The sequence below is a fragment of the Microcaecilia unicolor genome, chromosome 2 (assembly GCF_901765095.1).
Source record: "Microcaecilia unicolor chromosome 2, aMicUni1.1, whole genome shotgun sequence".
NCBI classification, from domain to species: domain Eukaryota; kingdom Metazoa; phylum Chordata; class Amphibia; order Gymnophiona; family Siphonopidae; genus Microcaecilia; species Microcaecilia unicolor.
This window is the reverse complement of record NC_044032.1, coordinates 28,629,811-28,643,246: the sequence shown is the minus strand read 5'-3', so window position 1 is coordinate 28,643,246 and position 13,436 is coordinate 28,629,811. Positions and strand designations below refer to the sequence as shown.

The 13,436-nt window shown below is 42.9% G+C and overlaps 1 protein-coding gene across 2 annotated transcripts in view; it reads left to right on the top strand.

Annotated features, from left to right (window-relative positions):
• Positions 1-374: 374 nt before the first annotated feature.
• The window catches only part of LOC115462833 (ubiquitin-associated protein 1-like), a 79,191-nt gene continuing 66,129 nt past the window's right edge, over positions 375-13,436 (top strand). For both annotated transcript variants that reach the window (XM_030192866.1, XM_030192867.1), the window contains exon 1: positions 375-460. The gene's annotated coding sequence lies outside the window, so the exon portion shown is untranslated. The remainder of the gene's footprint in view (positions 461-13,436) is intronic.

Here is a 13,436-nt window from a genome sequence, read left to right as displayed (position 1 = left end):
TCTTATTTTCTTTTGCACGTTTTATTTTGTTTGATTTCTATTAATAACCTCAATCTCAAGAAACGATGAATTAAAAAGGTAGAATAACGCTATAAATAAAACACACCCTCCCTCCACATCCGGCTCTAAAAGACTTCCTTGTGTCTGGCTAGAGGCAAGAAGCTCCACCCACAACTTGGCAACCGTCACCGCGTCTCCCCAATGCCGCCGGCATCCTCATGACATCACCCCGCTCACCTCCCATTGGTGGCCCGCCGTCAGCTGACCTACGCGGTGACGTTTAGCGTCGCGCCGGGTAGGTGGGAGAGAGGGGAAAAAAAAAGAGGTGGAGATACAAACTATCGCAAGATGGCGTCGTGTGTTGAGGGTGGAATTGTTATTCGACTACCGTAGAGAGAACGGGGACGAGGGTATTAGCGTTTCGGCCTGCTCTGCCGTGTGGGGAGTCTGTAGGCACCAGGTAAGTGTTGGAAGCGGCCTTCTAGAGGTTTTGCTGCAGATGTGCCTTGGTCAGGCCGGATCCCGGTCTTGCCATGTCTTCCTACGGTAATAATAGCGATTATTATTCTGGTGTCGTCGTTCGGCCTTGTTAGCGGTTCCCCTTTTCTAGTACTTCGAGGAGCTGACCTCGCCAGCGGACCCTTTCGTCCTTCTTGTCTGTCCGTTGCGCAGTAGAAGGCGGAATAATTAGAAAATACCCGCCGAATTGAGTAAAAAAAGAAGGTGTCTTGAAGTGAAGAGGAGGCAGTGACCTGGGGGGTAAGAAATGGTGCAGGGCCTTTAAAATACCTCCCAGGACACGACAGGCCTCTGGTGCTGAATGGGGTGGGCCTGTACCGGAGGACCAGAGCGGTTACAACACACGTACAACAGAAACAATTTAGTTTTTAACTGTAAATTAAAGAGCTAAAACTCATGGGAATACACCATAATTCCCTTAAAAAAATTGAGGCTCGAATTGCCTCTGTTTGCTGGACGTGTAAGTTGACATTTATATTTCCTGCCACTGTTCTTCTACCAAATACCTCTGAGCTATGTAGCTAATTCATTGTGCACAGGTATAGGAATTGGTAGGTATGAGCTTCAAACTCATGTCTTATTGTCAACTACCTGATCTTAGTTTGTTTTCTCTTTATAGCCATTAAGGGTCCTTGATACATTTTTAACTGTAATATTTTTACTTGTACCCTTTAGAATACAAAAATATTTTTGTGCCCACAGCCATTTCGACAAGGACAGTCTATGTGTGCCTTGAAAATATTATGTGGCAGCATATCTTTTCTGTGCTTCTAAAATGGTTTAGAGACATAATCAAAGTGGTCTAAAAAGGTTACCTAATGCTTGAATGTTGGTTATAGAAACATTTTACTCTGGTACCCTTAAATGATTATCAAATAACTGAATGTTAATATTTTCATGAATGAGAGATGTGTTATATCAGTTTACTCTTTCATGTTACTTAAAAAACTGTAAGCTGTTTGTTAATATACTCACTATCTTTCCACAGGATCTGGCCTTTTTGTTTTCATAAAACTTAAAGTAGTTTTGAAATCGCAGAACGGTTTAAAACCATGCAATGTAGTAATAAAAATCCTGATGCTAAATCGGCTGGTATAAACTTGCTATATATTTAGTAGGGCTGCCCATGGTCAAACATTTTTAATCGTATGATTACAGTTTGTAATCAAATGATTAATTGTGTGATCCAGATGTAAAGGAGTTGAAATAAATTTAGCATATAAATGTGGAGGCGTATTTTCAAAGGAGGAGGAGTGGCCTAGTGGTCAGGGTGGTGGACTTTGGTCCTGGGGAACTGAGGAACTGAGTTCGATTCCTGGCACAGGCAGCTCCTTGTGACTCTGGGCAAGTCACTTAACCCTCCATTGCTCCAGGTAAGCTGCATTGAGCCTGCCATGAGTGGGAAAGTGCGGGATACAAATGTAACAAAAAAAAAAAAAAAATAAAGCAGACTTGAAGCCTATGGAACTTTGTAAGGTCTAAATGCTTTGAAAATGAACTCCATAGTTTACTTTTTTTTTTTTTTGTAATTGATTCTAAACATTCAACCAATGATTTTGGTTCCATCTCCTCCTTTGCCTTCCCTGCCCTGGCACTATCTTCTCCATTCCCTCTATCCATGATTACCATTTTTTCCTTCTCTCTCTCTCTTTTTTTTTTCCTCCTCCTCTCCCCTCTGTTCTATGGGCAACATCTTGATTCTTCATCCCTTATTTCTAGCATCTATCTCCCCCCCCTCCCCCGAGGTCCCCATCTTTCTTTCATCCTTTTTTTTTTTTTTTTTTTTCCTTCTGGCACCTCTTCTTACTTCTCTGGCACATCTCTCTCTAGCACCACCTTACCCTGCATCTCTCGCTGTTCTCTTTCTCCTGCCTTGGCTCTCTGCTCCCCTGCATCTCTGGCTCTACTCCTGTTTCTCCCACTGCAGCTGCCTCTCTGCCTTATATCTCTGGCTCCTCCTTCCCCAATTCTCTTGCTCTTCTCTTTTCTGCCGCCACCCCTCCCCCACATCACTCGCTCTTCACCTCTTTCTCCCACTGTTGCCCTCTCCTCCCCCGCATCTTTGGCTCTTCTCTTTCTGCTGCTGCCACCCTCTCCCCTGCATCTCTGGCTTTTCTTTTTCTGCTGTCTTTGCCTGCCCAGCGCGGTCCATATCTTTATCCCTTTTTGTTTTCTGGCAGTGTGAACTTAACGTCTCCAGCAGCCCTCACTCCTCTGCTACTCTTCCTTGCTCCTCACAGCCGCTGCAGTGAAATCATACTATTTAGTCGCCGGTGCCAAAGCCTATCTGTAACAGGAAGTTCTGCCTCTTCTAACAGAACTTCCTGTTTCAGAGACAGGTTTGGAGCCGGGTGACATGCAGCGTTCTTTGAGTGCAGCGGCCATGAGAAGCAGGGAGAAGCGGCTGGAGAGGAGTGTGCTTGAGAAGAAAGAAGTGTAGGCAGAGCAAAGCTGGATGTTTACAGATGGGGGAGAGAGGCATTAACTTCAGTTAAAAATTTTAACGCAAGTCATTTAACATGTTAATCGTGTTAACGTGTTAAATGTACATCCCTAATATTTAGTTTTCCCTGTCCTTAACTTTAAAGTTGAGGGAAAGTAAAAAATCCACAGTGGTCTGTGGCTTTACAAGTGGAAGTAATTTTGTGCAGTCTAGGGGGGCCTTCTCTGCTTCATACTGTTCCCATGTTTCATGTTCTGAGAAAGATAAAGGTTTGAGCTTGCCACTTTGAGATTACTCATTGCTAAAATGTCTGATTTAGGACAAATCATCAGGAGGCAGTTTGTTGTTCAAACATATTAGGACAATGTTTAATGTACAGTTTTTGGATAGATATTGTAATGAAAAAAAAAAAAAAGAAAATACTACTTGGGTTGGACTGGCTTTGATTTGTAAACTTGCCTAGTATTGTGGAGTTGTCGCAGGTCTTGTTAATCCATGTATCTTTTCTCAAGACTGGGTAGAAATAGAGGTTAGTATCTCCCTGCAGAAACAATATAAAAAAGCCATGTATTTCATGAAATAAAAACAAGGTCAAAATGTATATTATAAAAAAAATGTCTAAACCTGTACAAATACAAGACGATTACAACCTTGTATAGAAAATGAGTTAAGTAGGGTAATAAGAAAAAGTAAGAATTTCCTATTAAGCCCTCAAGAATAAGGGAATCCAACAGCAAATCAAGGGAAGAATTCAAAAACAATATGTATAATCAGTGTCTAGTTAAATCTTCATAATGACCTAATTTCCTTTATATCAGTGGCCTGCTCTACACCACTACTATATCTTGTTGCCTAATTCAAATGTGTTTTGATAGACCCAGTCTGTTTAATGTTCACTTTCACTTTATTTTGGACTTTTATCTGCTGTTTCCCAGGAGCACAAATATTCTAAGAGGTGCTACAACCCAGGTATCTGATCTGTTTGTAGTTTAAAATGTAGGATCATGTCTGCCTTGATCTCAAAATAGGGAGCCTTCTTGTTTGGTAGGGCAGATGCATTTCTACTTCGACTATTTAATTGTATATTAAAAAGAGGCTCTTTAGACTTGTCCATTCAAGGAATCAACTATTCAAATGCTTCCAGTGGATTTTTAACCTAGGCTTCCTCTTCAAGCTTGTTATGTTTTCTGAGAAGTGATCTCCTCTTACCTGCCACTTAGTCTACTGGTGGCTATCTATTTGCTACTATTTTCTTTTCGTGTCTCTTTCAGTCAAATTTTCTTTTTACTTTCTTGTTTGTTACTCTAACTTATTTGCTCTCAACTGATGGCATGATTACTTTGGCTTCCTGGAAAAACAGGATTTATACTCCGCAAGCTAATGAGTCACTGATAGCACGAGCTCCAGGTAAAGAGAGTGAGCAAGCAGAATTTCTCCAGTGCAAAGGTGGGCGGTCTCTGTCTTCAAGTGCCACATACCAGATCTATTTGCATACAATGGAAACAGCGCATGCAAATAGATTTCATGCATATTCATTGGAGAAATGCTGAAAGCCGTGGCCCTCGGACTGAGATTGCCCAGGTCTGCTTTGCCATGTGCCCTTTTAAATGGAAGGGTGGGAAAGTTATATTGCCTGTATTCTAAAAATGGTCAGACAAGCACCAGCTATAGCATAATTCTTTTCTGTAGATTAGTCATACTGTGTGTCATCTTGAGCTCTTGTGAAGGGAGTAAAGAATTTTTTTTTTGATACAAAGCTCAGCTGGACTGTTTGATCATGAGGGGGACACAAGAATCTTCTTGGAGTGACCTGATCCTGTGTAGACCAATCTAAATATCAAAAAAAGAGCTTAAAAGGATATTTATATAATGATAAACTCGTATAAACTTTACAAAATATCCTTGCACTTTCCTGATGTGACTAGATAATTATTAAATGGAATGCTTGATCCGTCGATTAAATATATAGACGGCTTTATTTGCAGAAATATTTTGAGCAGTAACCACATTTTCACATACAATATTAAAATAATAAGGAGGTTTTTGCCCATGATGATTTAGGAGACCTCCCTAATATTGGTTTACCAATGACTGAGTGTTCCCTTAAAATATGAGACTTTTTTTCCTCCGTTTAATAATTATCTAGTCACATCAGGAAAGTGCAAGGATGTTTTGTAGAGCTGATCCTGTGTAGCTCAGTATACCTTCATCAGGTTGTAAGAACTTTCTTGTATTAATCATTATAGGTGGAACTGATCCCTTGCTAGTTTTACTTAATCTGTTATTGTAAAGCAAATGACTTGCAGAGGTGAACTACTGAAAAGTGGGTGACTCCTGCAGGACGGAGAATTATGAGTCACAGCTGTTAAGAAAAATGAGAAAGGAACTGGAATCTAGGCCATCCTTTCCATGTAGTTTGGGAAGAGCTGTAACACTTGTAAGCATATTGGAAATATACTTGTGATGAGTTGGAACAAAGATTTAATAAAAGGATGAGATCATAGGATGGATGAACAAACCCAGAATGAATTACTTATCTGTCCTCTTCCTGGTGAATCATCAGAACCAGAAAGTTTCTTTACCACTTTTCTGTACTGCAATCCCTCCATCTTGAGGACATTTAAGGTTCAGAAAGCTACCAGTTTGTACTCTGTAGTTTTGCTTCAAAATCAGCAGGTGTCTTTGAGCAGTCTAGTTAAATCTGTTTCTTTTGCTTTTGAGTAGAGCTTTTCAGATCAGACTAGCAGTGAGTCACCCAAACAGGTTTTCAGGTAAATTGTATGCATTCTAGGCCATTCAAATTTATTTTGGATGTCCTGAAAATTGAATGGGCTGTGAAGTCACCAGGCAGATTTGAGAAACCCTGACTTAGATGTTTGGGTGGTTTTTTTTTTTTAATTTTTAAGATCTTCCCCCCTCCCCCCAAAATGAAATTCCTCTAGATAAAGAGGGCAGGATGTAAGTTTTATAAAACTTAGAAGCAGGTCAAACATTTAAGAACCAGGAGTAATTTTTGTTACGTTTCTAACTTTTGCGTGCATTGTTTCTTTTGCCTAGTTTTGTTTGGCTGTTTTTTTCATTTTGTTCTTGGTGGTGTTTTTTTTTCTTAGTTCTGTCATTTCACATGGGATATAATTTATTTTTGTATTACATAGTTACAAACATCAAATATGACCACAGCCTAATAAAACCAAAAATAAATTTAGAAAGAGCCATTAGCTTAAAAAAAAAAAGGAGATCTATGAAAAAGAGGCACAAAATGTTAAATACAAATAGAAAGAGACCCAATGGATGAGAAACTTTTGCTTGCTCAACAGCCCACAGCAAAAAGAAAATACATCCAAAGGGGAGAAAACATAAAGCTCTCAGCAGTATAGGTCTCCTCAAAAGAAACAGAACTGATACCACTCAAAGAGGGATCTTCCGAAAAGGAAAGCAATGTTAAAAAAAGAAATACACACACACACACACTACTTTTACATTTAGCAGGATATCTTAACAAACATAGACATTAGACACTAAGGACATTTTTATGAGACCTTAGGGATCCACTAGGCACTATTTTGGGGGTGGATCAGAGAATTGGTGGCCATCCTGGGGTTTTGGAGATCAGAAGATGGGTGGTCCACTAGGGAGTGGGGACTAGGGTTTTTTTTTTTTTTGGGGGGGGGGGTGTGAAGGTGACAGTGGACCTTCATCTCTTTTTGTCACCCTTCTGTCAGTGCATGAGCCAATCACTATTCATGCACAACTGCATACTACTGGCATGGTGTGGTGGTTTTTTTTTTTTTTTTTGCTGACAATACACAGTTTTTAACATGGCTGTAGCTTTAATGCCATGTGTTTACTGGATCAGAGAACAAACCTTTGCATTAGGTTAGCATCAGAAGCCATGTGCTCAGGCATAGTCACATGACACTACCCTGCAGGTTTCTGCATCTGCTCCTGTGTCTTCCTTTGACCTCCAGTTTCCCAGCCTTTTGTTTTAAAGTCAGAACTTCTGGCAGACAATTTTAAAGATTAATTACTATGGTATTTCCAAAGTAATTTTAGCTGGTTCTGTGTAAACTTGTATAGATTCTCCATCCGTAACTGTTTTCCTTTATTTCCGATACTACCCTTTGAATCAAGGCTGATGCTTCCTTCTCCTCCCAGTCTTGTGCTGTTTCTTACCTGATATTCTTTGACTCACAAAGATTTAGGGCTTCTTTTTAAAAAGCTGAGCTAGCGGTTCACATATGGCAAATGAGAGGAAGCCCATAGGAATTGAATGGTCTTCCTCTAATTTGCTCAGCAGGAATCAATAGTGCAGTTTTGTAAAACAAGCCCTTAGGAGCACACCTGGGCTAATTTTTCCATCCACTTTACCAGCATGTCAGCCTAGATAGCTGCTCCACAGGTGGTTGCCTCTTTTTGGTTCGCTCATCAGCTGTGATAAGTTGTCTCCACTGTCCTCATCCTCTCCCCCAGTTTTCCATCTCAATTCCTTTCCTCATCCTGTCCTTAGCAGTCTCCTCCCCCAAACCTGGTTTTAAATCTTTTCTCAAACATGATGTGTGGTGCATGAACTCCTTAACTTGATACCACAAGAACAGCACAGAATTGAATGTAATTAAATGGTGCAGACTGGAGAGGAGGCTCTTTTTGAGCTGTGGAGGCAATTACAAGAGTGAGAGAACTCATGGTGCATGATATCCTGAGTGCCCCAGTACAATTTCTAGACATCCAGTGTGCAGCGGTGTCTGAAAAAGCAAACAGGATGCTAGGAATTATTGAGAGGTATGCAAAATGAGACCAGAAATTATAATGCCTCTGTATTGCTCTATGGTGTGACCTCACCTTCCGAATGTGCATCACTTTGCATTTGTGCACATTAGATTTCATCTGTCACTTGGATGCCCAGTTTTCTAAGGTCTTCCTGTAGTTTTTTCACAATCCACATGTTTTAACAACCTTGAATAGTTTTGTGTCATCTGCAAATTTAATCATCTCACTTGTTCTGATTTCCTAGCACTGGTCCCAATACAGATTCCTGCGGCACTCCTGTTCATCCTCCTCCATTGAGAGAAATGTCCATTTAACCCTACCTTCTGTTTTCTGTCCAATAACCAATTCCTAATCCACACCAGAACCTTGCCTCCTAGCCCATGACTCTTTAATTTTCTCAGGAGTTTCTCATGAGGAATTGTCAAAAGCTTTCTGAAAATCTAGGTACACTACATCAACTGGCTCACCTTTATCCACAGATCTATTCAAGCCTTCAAAGAAGTGAAGCAAATTGGTGATTCAAGACTTCTCTTGGCTGAACCCATGCTGATTCCGTCCCATTAAACCATGTTATAAATCATTAATAGCAGATTGGTAATTTCATGTTTGAGTTCTTTCAGTACCCTGGGGTGTTTACCATCTGGTCTAGGTGATTTTCACTCTAACTTATTGATTTGGCTCGTTACATCTTCTGAGTTCACAGAGATTTATTGCAGTTCCTCCGCATCATCACCCTTGAAAAACATTTCCAGTACAGGTAAATCTCTTACGACTTCGCTAAAGACCGAAGCAAAGAATTCATTCAGTCTCTTTTATGGTCTTGTTGGAGAGATTGAATGTCAGACCAGTGGATTCTGGATGTTCTTACAGAAGGTTACAAGTTGAAGTTCTACCTGGTTGCTCGTCTCTTCTTGCAGACTTTTGTTGAAAGGGAACCAAGGCAGTCGATGTTGAGGCCACTGTAAGTTCCTTATTGGCACTCTGGTCCCTGGCACTCTGGCCCATTGTTCCAGTTCCCCAGGCAGGACAAAGCAGATACTCCATCTACTTCATTGTCCCAAAGAAGGAAGGTAGCTTTCATCCTGTCTTAGATCTCAAAGGTCTAAACTGCTGCCTTTGTGTGTCTTTCTTTTGCATGGAGACACTAAGAGCAGTCATAGCCTCTGCTCAAGCAGGAGAATTTCTCACCATCCTTTATCTCAAGGAGGTGTACTTACATATACACACATGGCCGCTTCATCTTGAGTTTTTCTGTTTTGCGATTCTGGGCCATCACTTCCAGTTCAGGGCCTTGCTGTTCAGTCTCGCCATGGCTCCAAGAACATTTACCAAGGTTGACTTCAGCGCCAGGGAAGCAGAGTTCACCCTTATCTCTATGACTGTCTTATTAGTGCGTTGTCCTTTTCAGATAGCATGGTTGCAGTGGACAAAGTTTTTTTCTATTTTCTGCAGTCAGGTTGGGTGACCGATTTTGAGAAGAGCAGACTAACTCCATCACAGATGCTGGAGTATCTGGACATTCTATTTGAGACAACACAGGAGAGGATCTTCCTCACAGAAGTGCAGGATATCAAAGCTGGTTAAATAGATTTCATCATCTCAGCCAAGGCAGGCCCAGGGTCTGGGACTCTGTCCAGGTTCTGGCTCAGTGACGGCTGTGATGCAAGTGGTGCCACGGGCAAAAGCTTATATATGGCTATTACAGGATAATAGCTCTCTTCTCAGCAGCTGGTCTCCAGTGTCATAGAAGTACGACTTTTATCTTCCTTGGATGCTGGTTTCAAGGCAGAGTATGCAGTAGTGGGTATTGCCCGTGGGTATTGCCCAAGAATTTGACAGTCAGAGCTCCCTTTCTGATAACACAATGGAAGTGGTGATAACGGATGCCAGTAAGTCATGTTGGGGAGTGTGAGGAATATGCCCAAGATCCTTCTGTAACACTAAATGTCTATTTTCTAATATATTTCCACTATTCATGATTATTGTAAGCCACATTGAGCCTGCAAAGAGGTGGGAAAATGTGGGATATAAATGCAATAAATAAAATAAAGAAATAAATGAGGGTGAGAGGGAGAATGAAGGCACATGGAGGAATGAGGAGGCTCGAGAGGGAGGGAGACTGGGTAGAGAAAGGAATCTTTTCCTCTGGGGGATTGGAGAAAAGGAAAAGACTACAATTCCCAGCAGCCCTCGAGTAGGTCCCATGGTAGAAACAGGGACTTCAATCCCCAACAGCCCCCAGAGGAGGTCAAGAGAAGGGAGTTGGAAAAACCTGTCCCAGAGAGCCAGGATGAAGGAAGGCGTTCTGAACCTGCCCAATCAAGCTAATGGAGAGCAGCTGAGCAATGGGTGTGGGGAAGAACCTATGGACTGGCAAGGGGAAGAAAAGGAGGAAGAACTAGAGCAAGAGGAGCCGATGGAGATTGCTGCTCTGACTAAACTGGAAGGAAAGGAGGTGAAACAGCAGAGGGCTGCTTGAGAGGAGAGCCTGGTAGAAGAGGGGAAAAGGTGGCTGTCCCACGAGGGGAGCTGAGAGAACAGGTTTACCACAGAAGGGTCATGCGGGTGGTGGTCAGGGTATTATGCTGTCCTGGTTGGGGAGGGACCCTTGCCACTCTCCCTAGGTTGATTTCTTTTGAAATGGAGAGAGGAGTGGTGGTTTTGGGCATAACTGCTATACATGAACTGCTGGGAGTTTGAACCTTTTCTGAACTGCTGTGTTTGGGGAATTATTGCATAACTGCTTACATGAACTGCTGGGGACTTTGAACCCTTAGAAGTAGCCTAGTGGTTAGTGCAGCGGACTTTGATCCTGGGGATCTGGGTTCGATTCTCACTGCAGCTCCTTGTGACTGTGGGCAAGTCACTTAAACCTCCATTGCCCCAGGTACAAAATAAGTACCTGTATATATGTAAACCGCTTTGAATGTAGTTGCAAAATACCACAGAAAGGCGGTATATTAATTCTCATTTCCCTTTTTGATCTACCGTGTTTGGAGAATTACGTTGTATAACTGCTATACATGAACTGCTGGGAGTTTGAACCCTTTCTGAACTGCTGTGTTTGGGGAATTGTTTTGCCAAACTGCTGATATGAACTGCTGGGAGTTTGAACCCTTTCTGAACTGCTGTGTTTGGGGAATTGTTTTGCCAAACTGCTGATATGAACTGCTGGGAGTTTGAACCCTTTCTGAACTGCTGTGTTTGGGGAATTGTTTTGCCAAACTGCTGATATGAACTGCTGGGAGTTTGAACCCTTTCTGAACTGCTGTGTTTGGGGAATTGTTTTGCCAAACTGCTGATATGAACTGCTGGGAGTTTGAACCCTTTCTGAACTGCTGTGTTTGGGGAATTGTTTTGCCAAACTGCTGATATGGACTGCTGGGAGTTTGAACCCTTTCTGAACTGCTGTGTTTGGGGAATTGTTTTGCCGAACTGCTGGGAGTTTGAACCCTTTCTGAACTGCTGTGTTTGGGGAATTGTTTTGCCAAACTGCTGGGAGTTTGAACCCTTTCTGAACTGCTGTGTTTGGGGAATTGTTTTGCCAAACTGCTTTATATGAACTGCTGGGAGTTTGAACCCTTTCTGAACTGCTGTGTTTGGGGAATTGTTTTGCCAAACTGCTTTATATGAACTGCTGAGATTTTGGAACCTTTTGTTTTGTTTTGAATACTATGCTGTTGAACTGCTATGCTTGAGAAATGCTGTGGTGGGAACTACCTTTGGAGGAGCAGTTGACACAAAGGGATTACAATAAAGTATAATGATCTGACATTGTGGATTGCCGTGTGCTCTTTAGCAGTGGATTACAGCACACAGCTCAGCTAAAGGGCCAAGGGACTCAATAGTTGCAGATCTAGACCCCCTTTTCTGAAAGGTTGTCAGTCCATGAGCGCGCAACATTTACCAAAATGCCATTTTTGGGGTCTAATAAAATCCAAACACATAATGGCTAAAAAATTCAAATCCTGTACAGTTTTTGATGCTAATTCCGATGAAATACATTTTAACATTATGGATGCAAAATCCAGTCAAACAAGTTGACTCAAAGTGTGCATCAAAATTGGTTGCGACTCATCGGAACATATTTGGACCAATATTCAGACCGCAACAACTTCCATGCAAACAAAGATATGGACTTGAAGTTTTGAACAAGCATTATGCTTGTGCTGGACATAAAACTGCCAGATTTGCAACTAACCAGCATCTATAACCGCCCTGCAGGATCTCTTCAAAGTTGGCACTGTCAGCGCAAATGGTAAAATGTACCAAAATTCAAAGCCAATTATTAAAGAGTCTGCCTGAATCAGCTTGTGAACAGTATCATCTGAAAGAGAAAATTGTGCTCTACAACACTATGTTTTTGTTTTGCAATGCCACAATTAAGTAGCTGCTCAGTATTTTCTGTCTCCAGCAGGTGGATAGACATGACTTTCTGTTTTGAGTCCTTGTCCAGGGGTCTGGCTGGCGGTAAGTTACCTGGAGAGTTCCAGCAGCGCCTGAGTGCGGGTGTCGTATCTTATGGTGCCGGGTCCCTGTCATTCCGCTGCCTTGGTTGAGGTTTTCTCTGGCTGTCCTCTTCTACCCTAGAAGTCTATTTAAACAGCGCCCAAAAAATAAATCTGTAAACATTGTGCAAGCGAGGCAGTCGGCTGCTGGGCCTTGTGGAGAGACAGGACACGGTGTGCTTTTAACCCTGCATGTGTGAGGTGGTGAGCACTGGCCTCTGGTGGGGCCAGAATCTGGAGCGCTCGGGGCAGACCAAGTGGGTAAGTCCACTTTCCCTTTGGGTCTGCGATCTACACTTCAGCAGTAGGGAGTGTCGAAGGAAGTGACGGGAGAGGGTGGAAGGGGCTTGCGGGCTTAGCACTGCTGGTTTCGGACAGATCCTTGATGTCTGCGCCAGAAGAAGGAGTGAAGAGCTGCTCAGCAGGCTGTGTTGGGCTGCTACACAGAGCACAGGCCGGATACTGCTTATACTGTGGAGGTGGCAGCAGGGGATTCTTCTGTGGTGGAGGCAGCTCTGCGGGGACCTTTGTATTAGTTGCTGTTTCTCCCAGGCACAAGCCATGTTGCATCATCACAGGGAGATGTGGGAGCGGTGGCCATTTTGGCAGGAACAGTGTTCATTGTTGGGGGTGAGTGTGAGATGAGCCCTTCCGGCAGCAGTTCTCATGGGGGGGCCTCCAGGAATGGACAGGTTCAGGGAATAACCTTTTACCCGGAGTATGTCTTGCTCCTACGTCAGGCCTACCTGTTGAAGCAGCGAGCTGGATGTGCCGGAGCCTGCTGCAATTAAGCGGACCTGGATGGATTGGCCTGGAGGCCGAGAAGTTTCAGAAAGCGTGTCTGAGAGAACCTTTGGAAGAGGAAGATGACCCACGGGTCCTCCGCTTGTTTCACAGGGATGAGTTGGGTTCACTCATTTCTGAGTCGGTGGTGGTGCCGGCTGCTGGGCACTCTTCGGAAGTCATGCATAGCCATAGCCTTTGGGCCTCCTCCGAGTCCTTCCTGATACATGTAAATATTCAGGACCCTATCTCGGCTGAATGGAGTATCCCCGACACGAGCCTTCTGGTGGGGAGGGCCATGGCCTGTTTGTACCCACTGGTGGCGGAGGAGAAAGACACGGTCACCGACATAATCAAGGAATCCATTTTGGAAGGCAGAGCAAGAAGACAACCCTTCCTGTAGAGGAAGGTATTGC